The sequence below is a fragment of the Ranitomeya variabilis genome, chromosome 4, assembly GCF_051348905.1.
Source record: "Ranitomeya variabilis isolate aRanVar5 chromosome 4, aRanVar5.hap1, whole genome shotgun sequence".
NCBI lineage: Eukaryota > Metazoa > Chordata > Amphibia > Anura > Dendrobatidae > Ranitomeya > Ranitomeya variabilis.
In genome coordinates this window covers 772,964,335-772,978,416 of record NC_135235.1, presented here as the reverse complement: position 1 = coordinate 772,978,416, position 14,082 = coordinate 772,964,335, and the positions used below count along the sequence as shown (strand labels likewise).

The window sequence follows — 14,082 nt, the reverse complement described above, 5'->3', positions numbered from 1 at the left end:
ATTCAAGCGAGACTAGACAAAAAAAACTAAAATCATGTATCATGTTATCCGGAACAGTCAGAAAACCAGCCACATATTGGCAGATCCCAGACCTCAAACTATATACTTCATAAGTTTATAAGCCACTCCAGTGTCAGGAATAGATAGTATGTGACAATACAGTATAATTCTTGTGTTTTCCTCCTATAGGGACTGCCCTAGTTTGGTATTGTAACAGCTGTTAATTAGTAGTGCAGACAAATTGTCCTAGACTAAACTCCGTTTTCAGATGGCCCGATATGTACCACTCAGGGAAAACTTACCTGCTGCAAAGATCAATAGCAGCTTCTAACTAATGGCCATGCTGCGGTCTGTCAAGGGATGAGTGCAATATCGTTATAAAGACTAGGGATGTGTGCAATCATAATGTCTGGAAGATCGGTGCCATTATTTAGTATGAATATGCAGATTATCTCTGAAAGTTAAGTGTTCCCTGAGCGGTATATACTGTATTGTCACATACTAGCTATTCCTGACACTGGAGTGGCTTATAAACTTACAAAGTATATAGTTTGAGGTCTGGGATCTGCCAATATGTGGCTGGTTTTCCGACTGTTTTGGATAACATGATGCATGATTTTAGGGTTTTCTTCGTCCAGTCCCGTTTGAATATAGTTTAATATTAAATAGTCTCCTGATGAATGAATCCAATGAATATTCATTTCTCTTAAGTAGCGGCACACGTGACCGCCGGCAGCAGCAGGAAGCCGCTGTCTGACACTGCGCTACTGAAGAGCAATGAATACTCACCGCTTTCTGTGTACAGTCCGGGCGAGTACTCCGGCAGCTGTGCTCTGCTAGTAACGTCCCTGCCATGTGCTGCTTACAAGCATAAAGCAGCTGACAGCATCGGAGCAGGACGCTTCGAGGGAGCGCCCGGTAGGTAAGTGTAATGTTTGTTTTTTTATGTTTTCTGATGGGTCCATGCATACCAGGATGGGGGTGGGGGCCAATTATAGGGATGGGGCCCTGTATACCAAGATAAGTATGGGGGTCATGCATACTACGAAGAGATGGGGGCCCTGCATATCAGGATTAGGATGGGGCCATGCATACTAGTATACAGTAGGGATGAGGGCGATCATTCCTGCCAGGATAGGGATGAGGGATCCATGCACACCAGGATAGGGAGGAGGGATTCATGCATACCAGGGTAGGGATGAGGAGGCCTTGTGTATCAGGATGGGGGCGAGGGGCCTTGTGTATCAGGATGGGGGTGAGGGGGCCATATATGCCAGGATCGGAGATATTAAGTACAGAATTGACCACATTTTTTTTATTCAATTTTTTTTTCCTAATTTCCTCCTCCAAAACTTACAGTGCTTTGCGAAAGTATTCCGCCCCCTGGAACTTTTCAACCTTTTCCCACATTTCATGCTTCCAACATAAAGATACCAAATGTAAATTTTTGGTGAAGAATCAACAACAGAGTGGAACACAATTGTGAAGTTGAACGAAATTTATTGGTTAGGGAATACAAAATTGCTTCCAGCTCCTGGGGTAAAATTCAAAATTTCTTTATTCAAAAAATAATGTCCAAAAATATATAAACATCAATTTTGTATATAAATCCTCATTAAATAAATTCATAAAACACACAGAAAAAGAGATCAGAAAAAAGGGGAGGAGGGAAAAGACGCCACATGCAAATTAATAGTGAAACATTACCTCATTGCACTTATTGAAACCATCAGGGAGTCTAGTACCAAGATAATAAATCCAAAAGGCTTCACGCGTAAGAAGCCGACGTTGCATATCACCTCCCCGAGGTAAAGAATGAACCATTTCAATACCATAAGCACAAAATGTTGTAGTATTCCTGGAATTATTCCGGGGAAGCAATCGTCTCCAAGCCTTGCTTCAGAGACCGGCAGGACAGTTAATTCCACGTTAGCTGCCCGACCATACACCCAGGAGACACGGTGGCAACTTGTGGAGGCCGGGGCCTTGTAGGGTCCCTATAAAAAGCCTCAGGGCATCAGTCATACGGGTTTGTCCTATCCATACCATCTGGGGGACAGAGAGAAAGAGACATAACATCCATAACACCAACATCAGTTGTGAGGAAGCTCAGCAGGGGGGTACTACAACACACAGGCGCTAGAGGAAGGCTACTGATTTCCACCTGGATAAGGGGACTCTGGATTTGCCTTCAGACCGGCCGAACTCTGCCTGCCCTGTGATCCGGTGCTCTGGACTGTGGACGCTGAAGCCTTCAGTAAAGGTAAAGAGACTACAACCTTGTGTCCTCGTTCTTTACTGCGCCTCACACCATCCATCATCTACACTCTGGGAAGCCCTGGGGACATACTTCACCTGTGGGAAGGTATACCAACTAGCTGCCATTACATCACCCCAGCGGACCCCTAAGCAGCGTTGGTCACCCTGACCGAATACCACAGGTGGCGTAACGAACGCTATCCCTTTAAAGACCTTTCCCTCAATTTTACAACGGACGTTCTCCTAGGGCCACGGACCGGGTCAGCCACCGTGACATCCCCGATGAGAACCGAAGGGCCCGGCTCCGAGTATCCCATTGCCCTACACGGGGGGGGGGGGGCGATCCATCTTCATCAATGATATCTGATTCTCCACCACTAGATCACCAGGTTTACCATGTTCTGTGCTGATACACCAGTTCAATTTTTGGCAAAAGTGTCTATATGATGGCCGTCACCAATTTGAAACCCGAAGAAATGTTACTCCCCCAGGGGAAAATTTCATCAAAAGGAGCTGTACATATCTTCTTCCCATTTATTATTAGATTTTTCACAGTCTGGACAGTCCTTTAATGAGGTAGTGTATACCTCTACAATAGAAAATTATTCAAAGACTTTTATATTATATTTTTATTTGTAGCCCTGACTCTGAGCTGTTGCTAGGGACAAACATATCTCGTTGGACACATTCTGGCTTAATATTTATGAACCTGCGTTCACCTCTCCCTTTTGTTATTTTCTTTCATTGGTGGAGTCACATTTTGTATTTATTTCTTTTATTTCAGTATGATTTACCTTATGTCTCATCATTCTCCAACACTAGATCACCAGGGTTAACTGGTTTTATGCTGCTACAGCCAGTCCAATAGTTGCCAATGGTGTCTATGATGCCCATAAACTATTTAAAAAAAAAAAGAACCCCAATGGGGAAATGTTTTGCAGCCCATGCACTTCGTGTATGGGCATTACAAGTCTAGGACACACGCTGCTTTACATTGGGCCTAGTTTTTACTGAGGCCTTCATCAATGTCTTCTCATTTTCCGCCACTAGATCACCAGGTTTAGCATGTTCTGTGCTGCTACACCAGTGCAATTTTGGGCAAAAGTGTCTATATGATGCCTGTTACCAATTTGAAACCAAAAGAAATGTTACTCCCCCAGGGGGAAATGTCATAAAAATGAGATGTATATCTATTCTTCCCATTTATTCTTATATTTCCATTTTTCCTATCTCTGGACAGTTATCTAATGAGGTAGTGTATACCTCTACAATAGAAAATTATTCAAAGACTTTTATATTATATTTTTAATTATAGCCCTGTCTCTGAGCTGTTGCTAGGGACAAACATATCTTGTTGGACACATTCTGGCTTCATATTTATGAGCCTGTGTTCGTTGCTCCCTTTTGTTATTTTCTTTCATAGGTGGAGTCACGTTTTATTTTTTTTTCTTTGATTTCAGTTTGATTTATCTTATGTCTCCTTTTTTTCCGCTACTAGATCACCAAGGTTAACGTGTTCTGTGCTGCTACAGCCAGTCCAATTTTTGTCAAGGGTGTCTATGATGCCCAGAAAATATTTTTTTAAAATTTACCCACAATGGGGTAAACATATCTTCCTCAACATATCATTCGCCGCCACTCGAACACCATGGTGAACGTCTTGTATGCTGCTACAGCCACTCCAATTTTTGTCAAGGGTTTCTATGATGCCCATAGTATAATTTTTACAATATTTACCCCCAATGGGGAAATGTTTGTCAGCCCAAGCACTTCGTGTATGGACATTAAAAGTCGAGGAGACACGTTCCTTAACATTTGGCCTAGTTTTAATGAGGCCTTTCTCAACATATCATCATTCGCTGCCACTAGAACACCATGGTGAACGTGTTGTATGCTGCTACAGCCATTCAATTTTGGGGCAAAGGTGTGTATGATACCCATAAAAGATTGTTTTAAAATGTACCCCCCATGGGGAAATGTTTGGACAATTTTAGTACTCCAAATGTTTTATTTTAGTGGCATAGCCTACTTACGGACACAATTTTGGTGGGCCAAAAAAAACAAGAACACATTTTGATCACTCTTATCTCCGTCAGACGCACGGTGTATCTGTGGTGTCGAAATCCTTCCTTTGAAGGCATACATTGCATTTTTGGGTCTGTTACACTGGTACCCTTGGTGTATACAGTATTTTGTGTTTTTTTTTATTTTTAAAAATAAATTCCACATATTGAAACAGTCTGTTATCTCAGTCACATGTTTGGTCTATCAGTGGTCTTCAAATCTTGTCTTTTCAGCCGTACATTCCATTTTTTGCTCTGATACCCTTGCTGTCTACAGTATTTTGTGTTTTTTTAATTTTAAAAAATACATCCCACATATTGAAACAGTCTTATCTCAGTCACACTTCTGGTCTAGCAGTGGTCTTCAAATCTTGTCTTTTCAGACATACATTCCATTTTTTGCTCTGATACCCTTGGTGTGTACAGTATTTTGTGTTTTTTTTTACATTTTAAAAATACATCCCACATATTGAAACAGTCTGTTATCTCCGTCCGACGTCCATTTTATGTGTGGTCTAAAAATAGTTTTTTTTTCATGTATACATTCCAATTTTTGGTCTGTCTAATACCCTGGGTCTATACACTATCTTGGTTAAAACAAAGAAAATTCTACAGTGTGGTAGTTCCGTGACACGCCTCTTCTATCTGTGGGCTACAAAGTGCGCTTTTGAGGCTTACATTCTCCTTTTTTTTGCTGTGTGTTACCCTAGCTCAAAACAGTAAACACTATTTTGTCATGAATTTTTTTTTTTATTTACCCCCCCATGGGGAAGTGTTGGTCAGCCCATATGAGTATGAGTCTATAAGACCCGCTCCTTGGTAATGGGAGAGTTTTGTTTAGGAGGCCCTCCTCCATGTTTCTTCCAAGGTGGGATTGGGGTACGTGCAAATTTGGTTAAAGTCGGCCCTTGCATTGAATGCATAAGGAATGTGTATGGCAGAACCAACTGAAGAATGTGAAGTGGGTTTTCCTGTGGCCATCCAGTGTCTGGGTTCAAAGGCTTATTGGGGTGCATATGACTTGGTAGCAGGGCAGGCCTTGCATTCAATGCAACATTTTTTCAGGAGGCCTTCCTGTACCTCTCGAGAAAGGGTTATTGGGGTGCGTTGTAATTCTTGGCAGCCCAGCCACTCACTGCATAGGCAATAACAGCATAGGAGACTCACTGTTTAATAATGGCCCTTTAAGAAGATTAATGCCCCTCTAAAAATAGGCTCTGTGACTTTGAGTCCCTCCTTCGTAAGTGAAACAAGATGGGTCTGCTTATGTGTCACACACCACATGGCAGCTAGGGAGGTTACATGTTACAATGACATTTCCCAGTGAATGCATTTGTATTGGTTGAAAGCAATGTTAAAGTTGAAAAACGCATCAAAAACGCTGCGTGTGAACATAGCCCAAGTGGTGGAGGAACATTTTGGTCTGGGGTTAATTATTTTGCCTTATATACAAGTCATTACCCTGGAAAGGATGGGCCTTAACATATTTCCCAGCAAAATACATTTTGGTTTCGTTTTTGTATGCTTTTGGTGCACCGGTAAAAATTATTATTTATTATTATTATTTATTTATATAGCACCATTAATGCCATGGTGCTGTACATGAGAAAGGGGGTTACATACAGGGTTATAGATATCGTTTACAGTAAACAGGTTTACAGTGACGGACTGGTACAGAGGGGAGAGGACCCTGTCCTTGCAGACTTACATTCTATGGGAATGGCGTCACACTGACAACATTGCTTACAGCTGGGACCTAGGAGTCAGAAATGCTTTCAGAGGCGAACCCCATGATGTTCCCGTGTCATTTGAGCAGAGTTTCCATCATTTTCAGACGTTTTTAGACCTTAAAAGGACCCCTAGGGGGGATTGTGGTACAAATGCTCGGGTCTCCCGTAGACTTACATTGGGCTCGTTGCTCGGTTCGAGTACCCGAGTATACCAATCTGCTCGACCCAAGCAGCGAGCACCCGAGCATTTTAGTGCTCGCTCATCACTAATGTTTGTTAATTCTTTTAGGTGACCTCACTTCATTCATAAGTACTTTTTAATATAATTAATGTTTGTAAATGTTTTTTTTTTCATGAACCATAATTTATCTTTGTTTGACGGACTTTCTCATGAACTTTGACGTATTGTGCTTTGTTTGCCTTTTTTCTTTTTCTTCAAAAAGACGGCATATAAAATGTTCCAAGCTTGACATGTTCATCCGCTATCAGGTTTGTCCTGAGGAAGAGGTCCTGCGTGACTGTAAAACACGTTGACTTTGAAAACCTATGTGAATAAACGTTTTTAAGGAAATCTCCATATCTGATCGTCTTCATCAGCAGTGCAGGTACAGACACATTATACCCGGATCAGCTATTCTGCTCGGTCTTTGGCCCCGTGTCCTGCAGCAGCTGATTTATGCATTGAACATGTTGCTGAGGTGCCGCTCTATCAGGTGAGTGTAATACTCCTCTATTCTCATTATATCTTGTTATCAGATAAGACCCTATTTTTCGCTTGTTTGCTCCTCAGCATCTCGACTACAAGAAATCTCTGTAACGCTTTCAGGTTCCTTGGTTAGAAGCCATCAAGGACTGCTTGGACCTTAACGGGGTCCATCTGAAACCCCAATGCAGAAGCCAAATGTCCTGAGACCTGGACCTGCTGTACCACAAATTGCCATTTCTCCAGGTTAGCAAATAAATAGTTGTCACGTAGAACCTGGAGAACCTGTCTGACATGATCACCATGCTCCTCCAGAGAACATGAGGAACTCAATATATCATCCAGGAGAATTACCACAAATCTACCAATCAGTGAGAAAATATATAATTAATGACATTTTCACAGACTGCCGCAGCATTGGTTACCCCGAATGGCAGCATCAAATGTTCAATCTGCCCCTCAGGTGTATTGTGTGCGGTCTTCCATCCGTCACCATGGCGATACGTATAAGGTTATATGCCCCTCTCATGGTAAGTCTGTAACACCATTTATCTCCAGGTAATTGGCTAAACAGGTCAGGTGTAAGGGGTGAAGGACAGGGAAGGTGAGCTGTGATTTTATTACTCTCTCTGAAGTCCAAGCATGGACGCCGCCCTCCATCCTATTACCAAACCCCACAGCGACTGGAGAGGGGCATGGCCGTATATGACCCTTAGCCGGACACTGGAAGGGGGTAAATAAGGCTACTTTCACACTAGCGTCGGGAAAGACCCGTCGCTGTGCGTCGGGCCGACGTTCCCGACGCTAGCGTGGTCTCCGCCGCACAACGGGGGCAGCGGATGTATTTTTCCAACACATCCGCTGCCCCATTGTGAGGTGCGGGGAAGTGCGGGGAGGTAGGGGCGGAGTTCCGGCCGCGCATGCGCGGTCGGAAAAAGCGGACCGTCGGGAGCAAAAAACGTTACATGTAAGGTTTTTTTCTCCCGACGGTCCGCTAACACACGCCCAAGCGTCGCAAAACGGACGCGACGTTTGGCAATGCATCGCAAATGCGTCGCTAATGTTAGTCTATGACGAAAAAACGTATCCAGCAAGAACTTTTGCTGGATGCGTATTTTCGGCAAAACGACGCATTTGCGACGTATTGCAGTTAACGCTAGTGTGAAAGTAGCCTAAACGAGATCTCGGCCTTTTAGCTCCCGGTGTGGAGGCGATAGCACAATCATATGCCGCCATATACTAGACGTCCGGTAACCGGTGATAATCCCCTCATGTGTGGGGTCTATTTGTCTCCAGAGAAATCACACGTTACATTCCACACAGAACATTGTGGAGAAAAGGCGGCGCGAGGTGATTGTGCCAGTAGTGAGGGCGAATAATGGCGGGAATGTCACTGAGGGGAAGGGTATGTTTCCACGTTCAGGAAACGCTGCGTTTTTGACGCTGCGTTTTTCCGCAGCCTCAAAAACGCAGCGTCCAGATGTTACAGCATAGTGGATGGGATTTCATGAAATCCAGACTCCACTATGCGTTAAAAAACGCATGCGTTTTTGCCGCGAAAACGCATGCGTGGTGCGTTTTTTCGAAACGCAGCATGTTGCTACTATGAGCAAAACACGCAGGTACACCGCAGGTGACCTGCCAGTGACCTCAGGTGCAGTTTTGGTCAGGATTTTACCTGCATAAAATCCTGACCAAAGCCTGAAGCAAAACTGAACGTGGAAACATACCCGAAGTCTCCATGTAGCGTCTTCACTGCGGATCACGTGACCCCTGACTCCTCCCCCTGTGACCTCATCACAGGTCCTGTGCGCACAGAGCAGCCATATCTGTGGAGTGCGGCTCTGCAGGTGGAGGTATGTGGAGATTCCCCAGTACTGAGCGCAGCCGGGGACATTAACCCCTTCTGCACGGAGGAGACTCTTTATAAGAACCATAACGTTGTTGTTCTGTTTCCTGTAATAGATACATACGAGCCAACTATGGAGGACAGGAAGTGAGGAGCGGAGTGTTCTCCTAGTACAGGGCCCCTTTCTTGGCCCCACACAGTGTAATGCCCCCATTATGCCCTGTAAGCAGGTTCTGCCCCACACCCAGCTGCCTCGGGCACTTTACCAGGAGCTGGTACCTCAGATTCTTCCCCACACCCCTTTCCTTTGCTTGGCGCCAAATCTGTTCTGTTCATAGTACCGCCATACCCCCCCACACAGTATAATGTTCTCATAGTACCACCATACCCCCACACACAGTATAATGTTCTCATAGTACCGCCATACCCCCACACACAGTATAATGTTCTCATAGTACCGCCATACTCCCACACACAGTATAATGTTCTCACAGTACCGCCATACCCCCACACAGTATAATGTTCTCATAGTACCGCCATACCCCACACACAGTATAATGTTCTCATAGTACCGCCATACCCCCACACACAGTATAATGTTCTCATAGTACCGCCATACTCCCACACACAGTATAATGTTCTCATAGTACCGCCATACCCCCCCATACAGTATAATGTTCTCATAGTACCGCCATACCCCCACACACAGTATAATGTTCTCATAGTACCGCCATACCCCCACACACAGTATAATGTTCTCATAGTACCGCCATACCCCCACACACAGTATAATGTTCTCATAGTACCGCCATACCCCCACACACAGTATAATGTTCTCATAGTACCGCCATACCCCCCCACACAGTATAATGTTCTCATAGTACCGCCATACCCCCCCATACAGTATAATGTTCTCATAGTACCGCCATACCCCCCACACACAGTATAATGTTCTCATAGTACCGCCATACCCCCCCACACAGTATAATGTTCTCATAGTACCGCCATACCCCCCCATACAGTATAATGTTCTCATAGTACCGCCATACCCCCCCATACAGTATAATGTTCTCATAGTACCGCCATACCCCCCACACACAGTATAATGTTCTCATAGTACCGCCATACCCCCACACAGTATAATGTTCCTACAGTACCGCATAGCTCCCAACCGTCCCTCATTGTGCAGGATTGTCCCGGATTTCATTCTTTGTCCTGCTGTCCAGCGCAGGACGCTGTGATCCCGGGAGACAGCAGGAGACCTCCCGTCACGCCCCCTTTTGTTAGGCCACGCCCCTTCCCCTGTATGTTCCTGAGTCTCCCAGCGTCACTGTTCAGAGAGGGAGAGAGGGGAGTGACTCACTTCTAGTTTCAGTTTGAGGTACGTAATTAGTAACACAGCCGAACACAGCCTGGGTGCCAGCGGCAATGTAAGCAGCAGACCAGAGTGTGAGTGGACTGGAGCTGCTAATTATAATGCCTGGCTAATAATAATCGTGCGGAATGAGAGTGGGGCTGAGCAGGGAGGGACGGACACACTCACAGCCTCCCTCTGTTTGCCTCGGCTGCTCACTGCTGTGTTCTTATTGCAGAGCGCCCAGTGTGAGTGAGTAGTCGATGTCACAGATCGATGACTCACTGACACGTCTGTCTCCAGTCGGTGCATTTGAGGAGGAGCAGCGGCAGCTCCCTGGGAGAGGGTGACGACACGATGCTATTGTGGCTGCTATTTCCCCACGCATAAAAGGGCTAAGCCAAAGCCCTTGTGACAGTCTGACACTGTATCATCATGTGCTATAATGAGACAGCAAATCATGGCACAATTAATTCATTGCTCTACACAAAAATTACAAGCAGCTCTGCTCGGTACACACTCTGCTCCGCTCGGTACACACTCTGCTCCGCTCGGTACACACTCTGCTCCGCTCGGTGCACCTCGTACACACACGCAGCTCCGCTTGGTACACTTCGTACACACACGCGGCTCTGCTCGGTACACCTCGTACACACACACGCGGCTCCGCTCGGTACACCTCGTACACACACACGTGGCTCCGCTCGGTACACCTCGTACACACACACACACACACGGCTCCGCTCGGTACACCTCGTACACACACACACACACGCGGCTCCGCTCGGTTCACCTCGTACACACACACGTGGCTCCGCTCGGTACACCTCGTACACACACACACACACGCGGCTCCGCTCGGTTCACCTCGTACACACATGCGGCTCCGCTCGGTTCACCTCGTACACACATGCGGCTCCGCTCGGTACACCTCGTACACACGCGGCTCCGCTCGGTACACCTCGTACACACACACACACGCGGCTTCGCTCGGTTCACCTCGTACACACATGCGGCTCCGCTTGGTACACCTCGTACACACACACACGTGGCTCCACTCGGTACACCTCGTACACACACACGCGGCTTCGCTCGGTACACCTCGTACACACACGCGGCTCCGCTCGGTACACCTCGTGTACACACACACACACACACACGCGGCTTCGCTCGGTTCACCTCGTACACACACGCAGCTCCGCTTGGTACACCTCGTACACACACACACACGCGGCTCCGCTCGGTACACCTCGTACACACACACGCGGCTTCGCTCGGTTCACCTCGTACACACACACGCGGCTCCGCTTGGTACACCTCGTACAGACACACACGCGGCTCCTCTTGGTACACCTCGTACAGACACACACGCGGCTCCGCTCGGTACACCTCGTACACACACACACACACGCGGCTTCGCTCGGTTCACCTCGTACACACACACGCGGCTCCGCTTGGTACACCTCGTACAGACACACGCGGCTCCGCTCGGTACACCTCGTACACACACACACACACACGCGGCTTCGCTCGGTTCACCTCGTACACACACGCGGCTCCGCTCAGTACACCTCGTACACACACGCGGCTCCGCTGTATAGATCAGCTGAGATGCTCAGTTCAGAGCGGGCTCAGCGCCGGAGCCCGCGCTGAAACAGGGTTTATTACCTATGTCGTACTATTACGGCATAGGTAATAAAGCAGTTAAGGAACAGCACCAGAATGGGGGGCGGGGGGCATATACCAAGATAAGGGATATATATTACCAGGATGGGGATATATATACCAAGATGAGGCCCAGTATAAGGGACATATACCAGTGTGTGTATATAGATAGACTAGCTATTGAACCCGTTCTACGCCCGGGTGGCGAGCATTTATGTTGGTATATGGTCTCCATCCTGATATGTACTGCTTCCATCCTGCGTCCCAATCCTGTAATTTGCTCCCATCCTGCGCCCCCATCCTGTCATGTGCTGCTCCCATCCTGTCATGTGCTGCTCCCATCCTGCGCCCCCATCCTGTCATTTGCTCCCATCCTGCGCCCCTATTCTGTCATGTGCTGCTCCCATCCTGCGCCCCCATTCTGTCATGTGCTGCTCCCATCCTGCGCCCCCATCCTGTCATTTGCTCCCATCCTGTGCCCCTATTCTGTCATGTGCTGCTCCTATCCTGCGCCCCCATTCTGTCATGTGCTGCTCCCATCCTGCGCCCCCATTCTGTCATGTGCTGCTCCCATCCTGCGCCCCCATCCTGTCATGTGCTGCGCCCCCATCCTGTCATTTGCTCCCATCCTGTGCCCCTATTCTGTCATGTGCTGCTCCTATCCTGCGCCCCCATTCTGTCATGTGCTGCTCCCATCCTGCGCCCCCATCCTGTCATGTGCTGCTCCCATCCTGCGCCCCCATCCTGTCATGTGCTGCTCCCATCTTGCGCCCCCATCCTGTCATGTGCTGCTCCCATCCTGCGCCCCCATCCTGTCATGTGCTGCTCCCATCCTGCGCCCCCATCCTGTCATGTGCTGCTCCCATCTTGCGCCCCCATTCTGTCATGTGCTGCTCCCATCCATATGCCCCGTATGCTGCTCCATGAAGGTTGATGGCCCCCATAAGATGCTCTATAGCATTATATGCCCCGTATGCTGCTGCGATAAAAAAAAAATGGCTCAGGCCCCCAACACTTGCAAAATTCACCTGTCCCCGTTCCACCGCTGTGCTCCAGTCTGTCTTCCGGGTCTCTGGCTGAGACTGTTCAGTCAGATGGCGCGCACTAAGCACGTCATCGCACCCTCTGACCTGAACGTCACAGCCAGAGGACGCGGAAGCCGTAGCCCAGTGGTTGAACGGGGACAGGGGAATATCGCATACTTGCCCTCCTGGCACGTCCGTGCTTCTCCGTCAGAGATCTCAGTATGCGTTCAGTGCTTACGCATACCGCGATCTCCTGGGCCACAATTCTCATCCCCGGATGCATAACTCTGTGGAGTCCAGACTGCGCAGGCGCTTGCTCAGTTTATAAAGGCTTCGGACACAGTGATGCTCCCAGTGTTATATTATAGATAGATATGATGCGGGGGTCCGGTTCAAATCTTGCACCACAACCCATCACACTCTATTTATGCCGCTGTTCTCGGTTGCTCTATGTGACTGTAGACATTTGAATCTTCACAGCGTTCACATCGCACGCTGTTAGGATTCTCCAGACACGGCAGCAGGCGGTTATATGACTTTGAGTATGTGACTTGCATACTCCTTTAAACAGTCTCATACCTCCCAACCGTCCCGGATCCCGCGGGACTGTCCTGATTTTGACAGTCAGCCCCGGGATCCCGGACGGGACATTAGTTGCCCCGCATTACGTGCCTAGGGCGGCGACAATGCAGCAGGGGGCGGCATCTGAATAAGGTTTGTGTCTGTTTTTTTTTTTTTTATAAAAGCTGGGTCTCACCTCCCGACCGACCCCGCCCCCTGTGCGGCGCTGCCACGCTGAGGGAGAGAGCCAGCAGCAATCAAGATGAAAGGTCAGCGACTCACTACCTCCTGTGTGTGCACGGAGCTCCGGCTTCTCCTGCTCTTATCTGCTATCCCGGCAGAGAAGGAGAGACGGGGGAGGTGCCGGGACAGTGCAGAGCTGTGAGCAGCCGGAGAAACTGAAGAGCTGCACATGGACATCAGCCGCCCCTGCACTACAGAGGAGATTGTGTGTGTGTGTGTGAGCTGTGTGATGCTGCATGTGTGTGTGTGTGTGTGTGTGTGTGTGTGTGTGTGTATGAGGTATCTGGTGTGTATGTGATGGCTGCGTGTGTGTGTGTGTGATGGCTGCGTGTGTGTGTGTGTGATGGCTGCGTGTGTGTGTGATGGCTGCGTGTGTGTGTGATGGCTGCGTGTGTGTGTGATGGCTGCGTGTGTTTGTGTGATGGCTGCGTGTGTTTGTGTGATGGCTGTGTGTGTGTGTGTGATGGCTGCGTGTGTGTCTGTGATGGCTGCGTGTGTGTCTGTGATGGCTGCGTGTGTGTCTGTGATGGCTGCGTGTGTGTCTGTGATGGCTGCGTGTGTGTCTGTGATGGCTGCGTGTGTGTCTGATGGCTGCGTGTGTGTGATGGCTGCGTGTGTGTGATGGCTGCG

At 48.0% G+C, this 14,082-nt stretch overlaps 1 protein-coding gene across 1 annotated transcript in view; it reads left to right on the top strand.

The window, feature by feature from the left end:
- Window positions 1–8,551: 8,551 nt before the first annotated feature.
- Window positions 8,552–14,082, top strand: part of LOC143766955 (oocyte zinc finger protein XlCOF8.4-like) — a 1,046,781-nt gene continuing 1,041,250 nt past the window's right edge. The window contains exon 1 of the mRNA XM_077254974.1: window positions 8,552–8,611. The gene's annotated coding sequence lies outside the window, so the exon portion shown is untranslated. The remainder of the gene's footprint in view (window positions 8,612–14,082) is intronic.